Source organism: Protopterus annectens, chromosome 4.part0, assembly GCF_019279795.1.
Source record: "Protopterus annectens isolate FY-2018-M chromosome 4.part0, PAN1.0, whole genome shotgun sequence".
Taxonomy (NCBI): Eukaryota; Metazoa; Chordata; order Ceratodontiformes; family Protopteridae; genus Protopterus; species Protopterus annectens.
Genome location: NC_056733.1, coordinates 1,669,477,338 through 1,669,496,657, shown reverse-complemented (window position 1 = coordinate 1,669,496,657; position 19,320 = coordinate 1,669,477,338).

The following is a 19,320-nucleotide window of genomic DNA, read 5'->3' as shown; positions in this document are numbered from 1 at the left end:
TTTTCATATTTCACTGTCTTTTTCTAGTCCTTTGCACTATTAATTAAATTCAATTAAACTCTTCACCTCCAGATAAATATATCTTGCTGACTTTTTCTACTTCACCACAACATTCTCCTCCAGACTCCTTCACCTTACTCTATGAGCACCTCTAGAACGTTGACTTTTTATACTTCTCAGCAACATTCTCCTCCAGAATCATTCACCTTATTCTATCAGCACCTCTAGAACAAGCCTACAGGCAAACTCTAACCTCTCTGTACTGTGTTCTCTCCATCCCTCTGTCTAGAACCTTCCTTCTTCCACTATCTAGATCCTTCCTTCTTCCACAGTGTCTCTCATTACTAATATACTATTCCTCTCCCACTGCCTATTTTTCTGTCTCCTGCAAAATCTAACATCACTGGACACAATGTACCCACCACTCAAACTTACATCCATAACATCTACACAAACCCAATCTTTCAACAGCTATTCAGAGATATCTTCCAGACTGTCTGAAATAAATTTACTTTTATACACCAAATTAAAAATCCTTCCTCTACAAAAATACCTGCTACCACTCACCCTTGCATTACCCTTACAGATCAACAAGAAAGCAGTTACCCTTTATATGCAGTTACCCTTTATATGCCCACATAAATATTCTAACTTACTGAGTATGATGATATCCACCCCAACCCAAGACCCACTTTCTCTTCTGTCAATGCCCCTAATTCCTAAAAATCTCTAAACATTACAACTCTCAGTCTTCAAAGTGTTTGAAAACAAAATGTCAGAATTCCTTGCCTGCGTATCCTACAACAAACCAGATATAATTGCTGCTACAGAAACCTGGATGAAACCCTAAATAAAATACTCTGAATTCCTTCCCCTAGGCTATGTTTGTTTAAGAGCAGATATACCCCAAAAAAGGAGGAGATGTCACACTTCTCTTTCAAAATACCTTTACTATACTCCCCTATACTAACGTAATTCTACAATTTCCTACCGATGAAATTATAATATTATTCCGAAAAATAAACAGCTGTAAAAATCTTTGCTTTATAGTCATATACATCCCCCAGGTAATAACATTCCTCTGTTAGAAGAAATCGTGGCCTGGACATCAACAATATAAAAAAATGAAACAAATATGCTGGGTGTTGTAGACATTAATTGGCTAAATCTCTCCCACTGCTTCCCTTCATCTAATACTAATTTATTTAACTTTACTCAGCGTATTACCAATACAACTAGACCCAACAGAAACAAGGACAGTGGTTCCATCCTTGATTGGATTCTGGTCTCTTCCACAAACTAAATCTCATCCACAGGCACACTACCCTACAGTATCAGTGACAACCTGCCTGCCTATATTCTGCTTAAAACTTCTTCCATCACTAAGTCAACACCAATATAAACAAACGAGAAATCTAACCAATTTTAACTCAACAATCCTCAATGAAGCCTTGAAAAACATCAAATGGGAAATACTAAAATTCCTTCCCCTTGATGAAGCTGTTGAGTTTTTAACTCAGCATTTCTCGATACTCTAAACAGATTAGCCCTACTTCAACAAAAAAGAATAAAAACTAACCATGCCATCTGTCTCACTAGACCCACCAAATAACTCATGACTGCTAAGGACAAATCATGGAAACTATGGCCAAAAAATAAAAACGCTTCCCATCTCTTACAATTTAGGCAACTCCGTAATCATGTAAAATGTCTAATCATTAAAGAAAAAAAAAAAGAACGCTACCTAAATCTTCAAAATAACCATAAACAAAACCCTAAGAAATTCTGGAATTCCATTACATCTCTGCTAAATCCAGGTTGCAAGAAAACCCCTTGTCTATATCCTGACAAAACACCTACTGAAACAGCCACCCTTTTCAACTCATATTTTATCAACACTATATCTAATCTCACTCTTACCCTTCCTCAAGCTAACTACAATTCTAACTATGTACCTGCAAACCAGTCTTCACAAACCACCACTACCCCCTCTCTGCCTAATGCTTCTTTCTCTCCAATATCTACTGCTACAATAACAAAATTACTTCTCAAGCTCAAACTTGGCACTAATGCTCCTGACAACTTACCCTCTGAATACATTCAAATGTAAGCTAAAACCATCGCATACCCCATTAGTATACTTCTTAACAGATCTATCCAAGAGTCCTATGCCCCTATCATCTGGGAAAAAAAGCATATATTCTTCATTTTCATAAAGGTCACAACAGCACTGACATTTCCAATTTCTGCCCGATTGCTATTCTCTCCCTTTATCTCTAAGATCTTGGAAAAATGTATTCATATTCAACTTCTAAACTTTCTACTTCATAACCAAATCCATTCCCCCACTCACCAAAGGTTCAGGCCAGGCCACAGTACTACAACAGCTCTAATATCCTTCATGGACACAGTTAACTGAGCTTAAGATGCAGGTAAAAAATTGTATCCTCACTCTTTGTTGACCTCTCTAAGTCTTCGAGCCTTTGCTAGAGTCTTACATTATCTACTTCTTACATAACTTTCTAAACTAGGTATCTCCCCATCCCTAAATTGGACTCTAATTACCCAACAAATAGACAACAATCTGCCAAATGGCATCACTTTTTTCTTTCTCCATTCCTTAACACATCTGCAGACATTTCCCAAGGCTCCATACAAGGGACTCTTCTTTTCAGAATTTTCATCAACAATGTTTACTCTGCACTTAGTCAAGGTTCTATAATACAATATGCAGGTGACTCAACCATCATCTGCTCTGCCAACTCCATAGCTGCATAGCTGAACTTCAACAAATTACCCAAAATGCCTTTAAAGCTACTGAAACTTGAATGACCAACAACCATCCTGTCCTTAACCCTATCAAAACCAAACTCCTATTATTCATCCCTTAAACAAGACTGAGTTCACTATACCCTCTTAAAACAAAACAAATATTGAGGTTGTGTCTCATACTAAACTATTAAGTATAATCTTAGATGAAAACCTGACATTTGACCTGCATGTGCACAATAGTGTCAAAAAAACTAATAAAAAAATGTGCATCTTCTATAGACATAAACATTTCCTTAGTTGCTTTACAAAACAAACTCTTGCCTCAATCTTCCTTCTACCTTCTCTTATATATGGTGACCCACTACTTACTGATATTCAGTCCTCTTTGAAATCCAAGCATGAGACCTGTTACAATAAAATAACCAAGTTTGCAACTAATGCCAAATACTCCTCCCATCACTCTTCCTCCTTACACTTATTGATCTGGCACGAACTCCCACATTACCTTACATGTTTACAATTAACAACAGCACACACAATTATCTTCAAACCCTTGGTCTGCCTAGCCCTTTCTTCTAAATTTACTCACTACCATCCTAGTGGGCCTCTCAGGTCTGAGAACCAAGATCTCCTGAAAGTAGAGAAACCAAACCTTCCAGTTGGCCAGATGCTATACTCTTTCATATTTGCCAAACAGCTGAGCATCCTCCCATTACCAATAACAACTACTAGGAATGATTCTTCTTTCGAAACGTCACCACAGCAACAGCTGTCCACTCTATGGCACTGTACATTGGTTAACTCTGCACCTCTCAAAACCTGATTCCCCACTTTACCACTACTATTGCCTAAAATGATTTACTCTCTGTCAAGTTCAGTTTTCTACCTACTAGTATGACAACTCAAAGAAATACCATGTATGCTTACTATGTTGCAATACCTATTTGATATTCTTATGGTTTTGATGTGATTGGCATGTGCATCTATCTTGTATTTCTGATTTGATGTGATTGGCATGTACACCTATGCTGTATTTACTGCTACATCTCTATTGATGTTCTTGCAGAACTTATCTTCACAAGTTGTTAATATACTTACTATGTTATTTGAAGTTTATGATATTGACATGTTTACCTTTGTGTATTTAACTGTGACTCTTAACTTGTGTATTAACAGTGACTCTTTTATTGTATTGTATTGTATGTGCTGGTTAATGTGGCACTTTTACCTTTGTGTATTCAAATGTGACTCTTGTATTCTATGTGCTTGTTAATGTGAAGCTTTTCTTACAGGGCCTCCACTGAAAATGGGCTCAATTTGGCCCAGTGGACCATCCTGATAAACATATGCAAATAAATAAATAAATGTCACCTGTTTTCTGAAGCTGTTCATTTAGTTTGACATATTCTTCTGTATCCATCGCCTTGTCTACTGATAGTTCAGCCTCATCAGCTTTCAAAATTTGGCATTTGCAGAAAACATATAGAATATAGGTTATTGTTCCACTATAAGAAAGAGATTGATTAGGTCATCATTGAGAGACCTTGCACTCCCATATAGGATTATATACTCTGCAGATAGTTGGGTACCAAGGTGATGTCCATCCTAGAATATTTTGAGATTTCTTGGAGTTGAGAACATGCCTTCATAGTTTTCTTACTTTTTTATTGTTAACATGAGCTAGGACTTTTTGGTACCCTGACATATTTTGTTTCTGGATATAATCATCAAGAATGAAATAGGTTTGAGTGCTGAGGGAGCTTAGGTTGATTGTTGCCATGTCTGTTAATTGCTGTAGTTGTCAGTGCATTTACCTTACCGGCCTAAAGGATAAATTCCATCAATCTGCTAGCTACTTATGGAAGTATCTCGAAAGACAACATGAAATGATTACAATGCAGGAATTTACTAGAAGACGTTCAGATAAAAATTTTGGTTCATATGAAAGATACTTTACATAATTTCACTTAAACTACAGTCTAAATATAGCAAAGGTTTGTTTTAATAATTTTGACAGGAGACTGGAATGTAGTACTTAATCCAGAGTTGGATAGATGCAGTTTTAAATTTTCCAAATATTATTCACACATAGACACATCTTTATAGTTACCTGAGGTTTCCAGTCTCCTGGACCCCTTAGGAATTTACTTTTAAAGCACCTCATTGGAGATTTTGTCTTAACTAGACTTGTTGCCAGTTTCAGATACTTGTTTATTTAAAATCCTCACACTCATACTATACCCCATTAGACTAGTTGATTGCTCTTTGTTTTTTTTCTTAAATCAAAGACATAGCTATGGGAATGTCTTATTTCATTCTAAAGGCACAAACCTTTGATGTTTTTCAGTACAAAAATCAGAGTTTTTGCATTATTAGTAACACATCAGACTTCCGATATTAGTTCAGACAGCTAGATATCCATGTCTTTATAACAGGAAAATGCTGATTTATAATTGCAGTAAAACATAAGAAATAAAAACTGACTCTAGAATGCTATTACATAAGATGCATGGAATATAACAGTGCTGTAAATATAACTTCCCCAGCTGCTCTGACTACGATCTAGAATAACTGACTGGGAAATATGAAGTCCTCCAAGCTAAATATTTTGAACTGAATGCTGCTGAATATAAAACCTATTATGATAGGTGATGGTGGTGTCTGAGAATGTGATTAATAAGGCTTAAGGTGAATTACTTGATTGGGAAAGGGATTATTACATTTCCTCTTTAGGTCTGGAAGTTCTGGGTATTAATGCAGTGGGTTGTTAATTAACTACTTCCAGTGGTACAGGGTTTGAGAACCTCAGTCTCTACTTGCTTATTTTGTGACCTTGAGCAAAGTACTTAACTAAAAAGTGCTTTGGGGCAATTGAGAAATTGGCTAAGTTCCTCAATGTTCTCCTGGACTGTGTGTTGAGTAACGACCTATGAAACAGTTTCTGTCAGATGAACATCTAACCTATCAAATGAAAATACATATGATTTTGAATGCAATAACAACAATAATACAATTATTATTCATTTTGTGTTTGTTTTTGGTTTAGCATGGCAGCTTTGATCACAGCTTCTACTCTATTTTTTCAGTATACCAGGTTTGACACGCTCCCAGGTTGTGAATTAATTGTTTAAATGTCTATCATTTAGTGGAGGACAGGATATTAAAATCTTTTTATCTTACTGTTTTTTTGTGCATTACCTGTATCATATTGTTATATTTAATTTTCATTCTGTCTTACTAGCTCATGAGAAAGAAAAGGTGTCTCCAGTGGCTGAGTTCACATATCTTTCAAATAAAATGAAAAGTATTTATGCATTTTGTTTTTTTATCTTTAGCATTTCTTTACTGGTAAACTCTGACTGGGCTTTGACATGCCCCTTTTCTTTGAAGACCTGAGGTAAAAAGCTACACAGTTAGTAAATCTTACAAGATATCATACAATACAATCTAATACAATACAGCAAATGTTAAATACCAGAAAAACCTACAAAAATTAGTATATAAAGAAAAAAATGTAAAAGATCATATTCATATCGTTATATTCCACAAAGTTATATTTAATTTTTACTAAATATAATTAACAATAATAAACAGGTGCAAAATAATATGTATACAGCATAGAATAGTGTTTTTCTGGGTAAAAATTTCTTAGTGTGTCTAAGCCCCACTGTAGTGTATAGGTTGTTTATGAAAATATTGGAAAGGAGTGGACACAGGATTGAGCCCTGAAAGACACCAATGGCTATGGATAGATAGGATAAATAGGATGTTTCCATTGTAATACACTGTCCTTTCTAAGAGTTTTTAAACCATAGTAAGGTAGAGTGGCGAGACTGAAACAGGATAATACATTTGTTGTACTTTATTATGTGAACCGCACTGAATGTTCTTGATAGAGCCAGGAATATGGGAGAAACTACTTTACTTTTTTACCAAGTTGATTTATTTTGTTGTGGATGGCAAGAACAGCTGTAGTGGTGCACTACGAAGGACAAAGGCCATATTAGGTGGGAGAAAGTGTAGATATTTTCTAGAAGATACTTTAGTTTAGCAGTTGGGAGTGTATAAATCTTTCAAGGATGTTTGATAAAGAAGAATGCATGGCTATTGCTGGAATAATATGTTTTTTTTCCATAGTTTGATAGCATATGATTCCAATGAGAACCTGTTGGTAATGTCAATATGGTGTAGGCTATGATATCTGTGGCAGATTCTAAGTATTCAGCAGGAAGTTGCTGATCTGTTAATGTTGTAGGTTTCAGTTGTGATAATTTTTGTATTATTTTAGTTGGTGATGATTGAAAGAACATGTTGAGGTACTTTTCTTTTTTTTTTTTCAAAACAGGTATTGAGGTACTTTTCTGAATGAACTAAAGGGTATTTAATGGGTTGACTTTTAGATTCTTTAATGCTGTTGATGTTACTTCAGTTAAGGGAGACGTGCATTCTTTTTTTTTCAAAACAGGTTTATTGTTTTAACATATAAGAGAAATATCACAACAATTTTATACAAGTAATTAAAAATAGGTATTATTATAATATTCAACAAAACAACTAAAGTATTTACAAAGACATCCACTACAATCAGATCAATTAATTAAACTAAAATACCGTGCTATTGAAATTATAATTTTTTTAACAAATTTTGTAAATTATCCCATACAATATAATATGATGTTTTTCTAGTTGTTCTCATTCTAATTGTGCTTATTTCCATATGGCACATTATATTCATAACATTTTTAAATTCATTGAACGAAGGAGGTGTATCTGAAATCCAATTTCTAGTTATTATTTTCCTGGCCACTGCTAGGATAGACCATAACAAGGGAAGTTTAATCTTTTTAACACATTGAGGTACAGGTGTGTTGAATAATATAAGAGACTTAGAAATAATGAAATTATCTGTAAAAGAGCCTGCAAAATTCATTAATTGACTTCCAGTATTCTTTCAACTTCATACAGTCATAAAACATATGAGCCCAGTCAGCATTAATTTCTACATTCCATCTCTTACATAGATTATCTTTATTATTTATTTTATTCATCATCAAAGGTGTATAAAAAGATCTATGTAAAAATTTCCATGTATAAAGTCTCCAGACAATGGAAGATGTAGTTCTATAAGCAGATTCCAATATATATTGTTTATCTTGTTGAGTTGGTGGGTCCCCATTAATAGAGGTGAAATAATTCCAGTATGAATCTACACTGTAAAAAGTTTCTTGTCTGATAATTTTATGTATATATGAAAGTTTACCTTTATCAGAAACTTTATGCTGTAAATTTAATATCAAGTAATCAATCAGTTTTGGAATAGATTCTTTATTAGATCTATTCTATCAATGAGATGTTGTCTAAAGATCTGAACCTCTAACCAGCAAGTTTCTCTTAGATCAAATTCTTGTTTTAAGAAATCTAGATTTTTAACTTTATTATCAGATATCAGCTGATACCAGTACTTTAGATCATTATCTATAGCTAAATGAGCTCCTTCAGAAGTAGATGACATAAGCATACCCTGAGTATACATTATAGGGAATACAATAAAATTCCATTCCCTATACTTAGGGTACATGAATATAAAGTTACGATAACTAATAATAATATTTAATGGGTAACAAACCATATGTTTAGGTGTAATAGGTGAAGTACAAAATTCCTTTAGCAACCACAACATGGAGTTATTTACAATCATATTTTTATGTGTTAAGGAGATTTTCATGAAGTGCATACTAATTAGCTCCCAATAATCTTTCCATTTTGCGATATATGACTGATCTATTAATAAAGTAATAACTTTTATAATAGAAGAGATAATATATAAATTAAAGTCTGGAAAAGAAATATCCCCTTGAGACCAGCTATTAGTATGTTTCTTTAATGCAATCCTAGGTCTATTAGGTGCCCATAAGAAATTTAACATTAGTGTATTCAGTTTCTTGATAATTATTTTTGTAGGTGAAAGTATTATTGATTGTATTAAGTATAAAATCTTGGGGAATATTATCATTTTAATAATTGTAAGTCTCTCCTCCATAGTAAAAAACATATTATTCCAGGTATTAAAAAGATTTTGTATATTAAGAAAACAGGTATTATAGTTATTATATATAATAGATTTAATATCTTTAGATAGTATTATACCTAAATAAGTTATCTGACCTGAATTGGGTACATATTTAGTAAAATCACTAATGAGAATATTTTTTGTGTATATATAGGTAGTATTTTAGTTTTTCTTCATTGAATATTAAACCAGAAATACTTTTAAAATTCATCATTTTATCAAATAAAGACTGCATAGAAGAATTAGATCCTGCTGCTGTAATTAGAACATCATCTGCAAAAAGTTGAATTTTTGATGTTGTATTTTCGTCTATTTCAAAACCCTCTATGTCAGTACTGTTTCTAATCAAATTAGCCCAAGGCTCCATTACTAAAGTGAATAATAGTGGAGAAAGTGGACATCCTTGCTTTGTACATTTAAGAATGGGTATTTTTTGTGAAACATATGTTCCTACCTTAATATAAGCCAGTGTTCCTTTGTATAAATGCTCAATTAAATTTACAAATGCATCAGAGAAGTTTGTGCATTTCAGTAAGGTAAACAGATAGTCCCAACTTACTGAATCAAATGCTGAACCTATATCAAGACTAATAAGTGTTAAATCTTTCTTTTTCCTATTTGCAAAATCAATTAATGTTAAAGTTCTTCTTATATTATCAAAAGTATTTCTATTTACAATGAAGCCCGTCTGATCTATATCTATAATGCCGGGATGATTGTCTTCAATCTATCAGCAAAAATACTCATAAACATTTTATAATCAACATTAAGTAATGAGATGGGTCGATATGAAGAACATCTAGTTGGATCTTTATTAGGTTTTAAAATTGGTGAAATAAATGTATATTGCCAAGATGGGGGGGGTTATTAACTCAGTTTGGGCCAAAATAAAAACCTTATGTATTAATGAATATGTAGTTTTAGAAAGGATTTTATATATCTCTGGTATAATACCATCATTACCCGGTGCTTTGTTTGATTTAAGCTTATTTATTTGTGTAATAACTTCTGTATATGAAATACTCTTGTCCAATAGTTTAATCTGTTGTTTATTAAGCTTTTTATTCATGTTTGTGGTTATAAACTCCTTTATTTTATCTTTAGGTTCCATGTTAATGTTGTTATGGTTAATCTTGTGAAAGTGATTTCTAAATTCATCCAGTATTTCTGGTATACTAGAAACATTTTTCTTTTTCCTTAGAGAAAAGATTTATTTGATATGGTTTTGTTTATTCAATCTTTTTGTTTTATTTTTAAGTCTATGTATTTGGGGCTTATTGAATAAGACAAAAACTTGTATTTCTCTAAAGTTATTTTAACTTTATGAGTTAAAATTTCTTTGTATTTCTCATTTAGTTTGTTTATTTCTTCAATAACTTTCTTGTCCATAATATTTTCTTTATTATTATGTTTATAAGAGTCTAATTTACTTTGAATATCTAACAATTCCTCATCCCAAGATTTCCTTTTATTATTATACCATCTGATACTTTGTCCATATAGATATGATTTTAAGGCATCCCAAACATAGACAATGGAGACTTCAGGAGTATTATTTATGTCTAGAAAATGTTGTACTTCTGAAAGTATATATTCTTTATAGTCTTTTAGGTGAGTTAAGTATGCTGGTATCCTTTTGATCTGAACATTATGAGCATTTTTTATCATGAATTCAAAAACAATTGAGTTATGATCAGATATAGGACATGAAATGATTTTGGAATTAATTAAATCTGTTACCATCTGGTTAGAAATAAATACCCTATCTATTTTTGAATAAGTTTTGTATCTGTTAGAAAAAAAGGTGTATGGTAATGATTTTGAATCTATCTGATTATTAATATCATTCAAATGATAAGAATTAGCAAAATCATTTAAGTGTTTTGCATTAGATGTAATTCTTCTTTTCCTTATAGTGGTAGTATCACTTTCATGTAGTATACAACTAAAAGCACCAGCTAAAATAATATCCCTTATAGAGAATGATATGATCTTATCAATATGATGTTTCACTGTATTAATACCAATTCCAGGTATCCAATATACATTAATTAAAGTGTAAGTCTTCCCATTAATTTGTATTGTAACCATACAAAACATTCCTTTGTCATCCTGAAAAGACTTAATGGTTTTAGGAATGGGCATACTTTTATTCCATAAAATAGCCACTCCTCTTTTTTTCTGAGTGTGCTCTGAACTAACCAATACTGTATACTTATTAGTGGCTAGTTTATCAATATCTTTTTTCAAGAGATGGGTTTCTTGCAGGAAGACTAGATTGGCCTTGTGTAAATTAATGTATCTTATTAGGCTTGCCCTTTTACACGGATTATTCAATCCATTAATGTTTAAAGAAATTCCTTTTAAAGATGTCACTTGGCATTTTTAAAACTCAAGAATCTTATGATTGAAATAACAAATAACAAGATAAATAATGTTACATCTCCTCTTTTAGGTGTACCTTTAAATATAGCTGTATTTATTAAATCTCTTATGGGATTTTGTATAGGATTCAATTTTGTTTGTAGTGACAATGAGTATACAAAATATATTGTGGATGTCAAAACTATATACATATAACAATGAACAAGTGAAAATAATGTAAGGATTAAACCTTGCATCCAGCCTGGAGTTGAAAACTCCAACTTAGAGTAGTATTTACTACTCAAGTTAACCCCCTACCCTAAGCAGTAGTACCTCAGCTACCACCTTATCAATTTAATACTAGTTATATTTAACTGAGGTTAACAGTTTTCAATTCAATTATCTATCAAGACAAAACTACACATTTGGTAAAACAGCATCATATAAACTAAAATAAACTTTTTTTTAAAAACTGTTCATACTACTATATAGATCTATGTAATATATAACACTTGTATTCAAATAGCATTCAAATAATCTTGATGTTAGAAATCAAGAGGAGAGAAAATTAGGTTCTAACATTCATTTAAATCAAAAACTTTGGCTAATATGATTCAGACATTACATATATTAAGATGCATCTATTTTCTGTCATGTGAATACTATTAACAGCTTCCAAAAAAAAAATCTTGAATTGTTTGTATATGAGCATTTACTTAAACTCATTATTGTCAATAGAGTAAAATATTGTATTCATAAAAATTATTATAAATCATATTGCATAGTTATGCAAATTCTCAGAAACACTTGCATTATTAAAAAAAAGCCATCACACACATACACACAGACACACACACACATACATACACACACACATACACACACACACACACACACACACACACACACACACACACACACACACACACACACATATATATATATATCTGATCTCACTGAGTTATGTCCTTGTTGAGCACTATCCTACATGCTGTCCCTAGAATAAATCTGTCTGCTTTATAGAAAATAATGCACAGCAAACACATTTTAGTAACCAGATTTTACAATCATGCTAACCTACTGCTTTAAAATATATCACATGACATTTCTTCCAGAATAGAATTATAAAATTGTTTATGCTTGTCAATCAGATGAATTAAATGAATTATAATAAAGTATATGCTTGGAACAGAAGTTTTTAACACAGATTATTATGCTGCTGTTAAGTAGATTTTCAAAAACATTTAAATAAATGTTTCATTTTCTATGCCTTCTAAAATAAGACATTTACTTACTACAAGAAACTACATAATTTAAACTCACATTTTATGAATAGAGTATTTTTCCTGAATCTGTGGTGTGTCAGTATGATAACTAGGTCAGAGGTTATACTAACTGCTTTCAGTTTCTCTGTGAGAATTCTGTGAGTTGAAGCTTTTGAAGTAGTTCATGGACACTGTGCATGAGACAGCCCACATCCCAGATTGTCTCCCTTAACATTTTGGCGGGAAACTTATTAAAACGTGTGGCAAACATTCATTTTGTCAATAGAGTAACATATTGTATTCATAGAAATTATTATAAATCATATTGGATAGTTATGCAGATTCTCAGAAACACTTGCATTATTCTATAAAAAAAAAGCCATCACACTCACACACACACATACACACACACACACACACACACACACACACACACACACACACACACACACACACACACACATATATATATATATATATATCTGATCTCACTGAGTTGTGTCTTTGTTGAGCACTATCCTACTTGCTGTCCCTAGAATAAATCTGTCTGCTTTATACAAAATAATGCACAGCAAACACATTTTAGTAACCAGATTTTACAATCATGCTAACCTACTGCTTTAAAATATATCACATGACATTTCTTCCAGAATAGAGTTATAAGATTATTTATGCTTGTCAATCAGATGAATTAAATAAGTTATAGTAAAGTATATGTTTGGAACACAAATTTTTAACACAGATTATTATGCTGCTGTTAAGTAGATTTTCAAAAACATTTAAATAAATGTTTCATTTTCTATGCCTTCTAAAATAAGACATTTACTTACTACGAGAAACTACATCATTTAGACTCATTATAACTGGCATATTTTATGAATAGAGTATTTTTCCTGAATCTGTGGTGTGTCAGTGTGATAACTATGTCAAAGGTTATACTAACTGCTTTCAGTTTCTCTGTGAGAATTCTGTGAGTTGAAGCTTTTGAAGTAGTTCATGGACACTGTGCATGAGACAGCCCACATCTCAGATTGTCTCTCTTAACAATTTGGCGGGAAACATATTAAAAACTAGTGACAAACATTCATTTAGTAGTGTAAATGCATGTAAACATGACAAAACCTTCACAATGTATTCCACAGACCATTACAGCCTCTTACTTCTTTTCAGAAAGAGAAACAAATTGAATCACAGCTTGCCATTAAATCTTCAGATATGTTGACTGGTTATGAAACAAAACATTATAACTGACATATTTTATGAATAGAGTATTTTCCTGAATCTGTGGTGTGTCAGTGTGATAACTATGTCAAAGGTTATACTAACTGCTTTCAGTTTCTCTGTGAGAATTCTGTGAGCTGAAGCTTCTGAAGTAACTCATGAACACTGTGCATGAGACAGCCCACATCTCAGATTGTCTCTCTTAACATTTTGGCGGGAAACTTATTAAAAACTAGTGACATTCATTTAGCAGTGTAAATGCATCTAAACATGACAAAACCTTCACAATGTATTCCACAGATCATTACAGCCTCTATGTAAGCGAAATTAAGCCCAAAATTACCAACAAGCAATAAAACTCAACATTCTTCTCCCAACTCAATTTTCATACAAATCCTATTATTCACTGTGCCCACACAATCAAAAGCATTTCTATATATTAATAAAGAAAAGAAAAAGAGAGTAGAAAATAAAAGGGAGTGAGGCAGAAATAAAAAAATGTAAGAGAAAGCTGTAAGAAGTATATACAATGGAATGTTACTTACTGTTTATATTAATAGAGTTAAAAATAAAACATATTATTTACTCTTATTAAGTTCTGATTATTATTAGTTAAAGCATAACAGATTATTTACAAACAGGCATAAGCAGTATAATCAAGAAAGTATAATTAGAAATAGCATTTGAAGAACTTATAAAAACTTTTACAAGGAATAAATATGTTATTATTCTATTAATGATATTTTCATTACTGTTCTCTCCCTGCCCTCCCCTACCCTTTACCCACTACAAAATCTAAATAGAATGTCATTGTTTAAACAAAGAAAATAATAAAAGGAGAAGGAAAAAAAGGTAAAGATAAAAAAATGTATCAAATTACTAACCTTACTTCTTTTCAGAAAGAGAAACAAATTGAATCACAGCTTGCCATTAAATCTTCAGGTATTTTGACTGGTTATGAAACAAAACATTTTTTTGCACATAGAGAATAACTTTGATTAAATCTTTTCCAAAATATTTGTGGCTTTCTGGAAATGCAGGAACTATATTCAAAAAGATTAATAATGAACTAAAATGATGAGAGAGAAAAAACATATAACAAATCATTTGTTTTTAGTCTCTTCTTCTTCTCTGAAGTCTTCCACGAAGCTTCAGTTGCCAATCTCTTTAATGAAGAACTAGCCCATTCCATTTCTTCTATTTTATCCAAAATCCTTTTTCTTTGACAAACAGTAAAGCAGAGTCTAAATCATCGAAAACCTTAGGACCATCAGGAAGGAAGGTTTTAAGCTTGGCAGGAAACAGAAGGTATGTTTTAAACTGTGCTTTTTTAAGCTCCCTTATTAGTGGCAGAAAAACTTTTCTTTTAGCTATTACCATGGAAGAATAGTCATTGTCAAAACGCACAGTTGTCTCATTAATCTTAACAGGAGCTTTAGCCCAAGCAGATTTAAGAACCATCTCTTTATCAAAAGATGATAGAAATCTAACTATAACTGATCTAGGATATTTTGTGTTAGAGTTAGTATTAGCTATAGATCTATGTGCTCTTTTGATACCAAAAGAGAATGCTTCTGGTAAGTCTAAACTTTTAGGGAGCCAAGTTGTTAAAAAAGAAGTAATATTGTTACCTTCAATATTTTCTGGCAGTCCAAAAATCCTAATGTTATTGCGCCTAGATCTATTTTCCAGGTCATCCAGCTTTGTTTGTAAATGTGTATTTTGTTTCAGCAGAAACTCAATGTTGATTTCCTCTTCTTGGATTCTATTTTCCATGTCATTCACAGCTTCTTCTATGCCTGTCATCTGGTTCTTCTGTTGTTGCAGGTCTGTATGTAACAGGTCTATTTGTTTTGTAGTTTTTTCTATGAAGGTGTCTATTTTAGTATCCATTTTATCAGTAAGTCGCTGAATTATAATTATCAGAGACTGAAGTTCTTTCTTGATGCTGGAGTCTTGAGAATTTGTCTTACTGGAACTCATTTCAGACTGATAAACTGACAGGAAAATGTCCACAGTGATTTCTGACAGGAATATTGTTAAGATTTCCTTTCTTTTTTAGATATAGTTCAAGAACTATATAAAACAAACGTATTTAGAAAGAAAATTACTTCAAAAATTAATTTTTCAAGTAATTAATTCCTGTCAGTGTAATGAAATTGGTGGAGCTGAAGAAATCTGCTGCTATCCTGTGTTCATCCTTGGCCACGCCCCCGGAGACGTGCATTCTTGAGCAATGTTTTGGTTTGTTTCATTTAGCAATGGGTTTGGTTGCATAGATTTTCAGGTATCAGGAGATTTATTATGTTTTCCCAACACAATTTTTAGTTAGAAGGGTTATTATTTTAGAGTTGCATGAAGAAAGTTTTTTTTTTTAGTTTGGACAAGTTTCTTGGATATATTTCTCAGCTGTACATATGTCTGGTAGGAGGTTTCAGCTTTGAGTTTATACCATTGTGTCCATGCTTTGTTTCTTTCTTGCATTACCTGTTTGACATTTTTATCAAGCTAATGTGTTGGCTTAGATCTGACAGGAAAGCTACGGAGAGTTTGGTGGTAGAAAATGAGAAAGAAGATTCCTGTGCAATATATGCTAGAAATGACCAGCATTCAGCTGTCTCTATGGAGAAGGAAGCAAGGCTGTTGAAGTGGTGCAGATAAAAGAACTGGTGTCTAGAGGGCTTGCAGATGATATTCTGTTAAAAATAATGGACCAGGATGATTCCAAGTGACAGTTTTGCTGTTCATATCTCTCAACCTCTTAGAGCAAGAAATCTGGACAAAGCCAAGTGGGACAAAGGCCCTAAAATAGGGACACTTTTTAAATATTGCTCTTACAAACTTAGAAAGTTGATGGAATAATAGGTTTTGCATTAGCATGATTTTCTGAAGGCTATGAAGTCTGAAACTCAAATGTCTGTCATTATTTTCTAACTTCAATCTTTAATGATTTGCTACTAATTTGTCAGAAAATCACAATCTAATGAAAAATGGGCCAAAAATATGAGGCAAAAATCTGGACATTCTGTGAAAATTTGTACAGTTGAGAGGTATCTTGCTTTTTCATGGGGTGAAATGCAAATAACTTTTTCAGAAGTGCTGAGGATGGTAATGTGGTAAAAGAACCAGGTGATGTGACAGCAGGGAATGCAGCAGTTAAAACGTATGCAGCAGTGACTGAAATAAAAAAAAACAAAGTAGCAACAAGCTGTGAATGTGACTAGTTTTGTGGCAGCAGATAATGTGGTAACTAAAACATATGCAGCAGTGACAGCAGACAAATAAAAAGAGAGCAGCAACAAACTGAAAGTAAAACTGTGTTAAAAAAGAAGAGAATAGAAGAACAACTGTGAGAATAATAACAAACAATGACACTGTAATAGACAGATGTTATGTATAGGGCAATTTTGTAACTGTCCTGAGCTTTAAAGCTCAAGACATTTCTTGTTTATACATATTGGGACAGAGACTTTCCGTGAGTTGACATTTGAAACTGATGGACTAATAATGACATTTCTGGAAATGTATAACAAAAAGAAGGGCATTTATTCATGGAACAATTACCTTTTTCTGGCAGGAACTGAAATGTTAAAAAAATGTTACTTTACAGTTCAGAACTGATAAACTGGAAGAAGACAATGTTAAAAATTCATGCAGGGTCTATGTGACACTATTGATAATATTGAAAGAGTTAGAAATGACAGGAGCTTATAGAATGGAGGCCAGAGGTTGAAAGCTGTTTTGAATGTGAAAAAAAAAAACATGATGAAACTCTTGCCAAGTGTTATTTGTGTGTCTAATCATAGAGGGAAATTAAGATATGCTGGTCAGCCTAAATCATATGTCTTTTGTGGACACTTTTCATATTTAATTCATGATTGTGACAAGCTACAATGTAACCAGTGTGAGAAGAAAGGACATATAGCAACAAGGTGTGTCCTGAATCCAGAATGTGCAAATAAAGGACACTTTTAAATGGATTGTCAAGAGCAAGCACTAAATAATGAAAAGGGTGGTGGAGGACATACAAATGGAAAGATAAAAGGCTGGTGGAGAGGGAAAACTATATGAAGAAAATATATAGAAGGGGAGAAAAAAGGAGATAGGTTAGGAAAAGGGATTGAATCTAATATTTCATGAAGTTCTAGACAGTAAATAACCTGATTCAGAGGATGGAGGATTATTTAAACATATACCCAGGAAAAATATTCAATTGGGCGAAGTGTAAAAATAAGAAAACAAAACATTAAACATATTTCCCCTAAAAAAGAAGGAAAAGCAACAATTTTAGAATAATTTCAATAAATGGGAGCACTACTATTAATACTGTACGAAGGATAGGGATACTGGAAGGGTGTGCTAAATGCGATGCAAAACTTATTCTGTTAGATGATGTAACATTCTTGACAAGTGAAGAAAGACTGGAAACAGAAAAAAAATTGGGGCGAAATATAATATGGAATTTAGGAAGTTAGCATTGCTCTGGAATGGCAGGGTTTTGTTAAAACAGTGAGAATACTAGATGCAATGCTGGTAAAAATTGGAAAGTTAACTTGTGGATGTGAAATTGAGAGAACACATTTATAGAATTATAGCATTATATGTATATAGAACTAGCAAAGAAAGAGTGAATATGTTTCATCAACTATTAAACTATGTGCAAGTTAACCTGAAAGTTATACTTGTAGGGGTCTTTAACTGTGATTTAAAGAGAAAATGTAAAAAGAAAGGGAATGATCAAAAACTACAGGAAATTATAAAATGTGGTACATTTGCTGTGTAGTACAAATGTCACTGGACTTATAGAAGGGAGACACTTGGATCTGAAATTATTTTACATTATTGCAAGTTTTGAGGGTCAAGTTTTTCAGACTATTTTGCAATATTGATGGAGGTGATGGAAAAAAGTGAGTATATTAAAATAGCAAAGGGAATAAAATGAATAAATGAGAAATTATGGGATGAAATTTGAGACTGCGACATTTGCAGTTATGGAAGGAACATATAACCACGAGTAACCTCTATAAAAGCTGGTTTGAATGGTAGACTAAATTTAAAAAGAAGTATAATGGGCATTTTTCAATGGCAGGACGATGTATGAAAGGAAGAGAAAGTGAAGTATGGGAAATATATAGAAAAGTATTAAATGATTTAGAGATTAATGCAAGAGAGTATTACGATATGGAAAACAGAATTACTTTATAGAAATTTAGAAAAAAAATAAGGCACTACTGTTTAGACAAAGATATTGTTTACAATAGAGAGGGATGAGGCATTTTCATATTTGAGTAAAACAGTAAAGGAAGATATTAGTATAATGGAGTAAATGAAAAATGTAAAAGGAAATGGAAAAAGAATGCAGAGCAGTTTATGAGTATTGCAGTACAGCAAGTGGAAAATATGTATACGAGTAAAAAAGGGAAAATAAGCAAGAATGGAAAGAGAAAACAAATCAGAATGAGTTATGGAAGAATTTGAAATATTTTATTATTATTAATGAATTGGAAGAAGTACTTAGGAAAGTAAATGTTGATTCAGTATCAAACTCAGATGGTATAGGATATGGAATGTACATGAAACTGATGGATTGTCAAAGAGAGGATTTTGTAAATGTACTAAATGAATGGA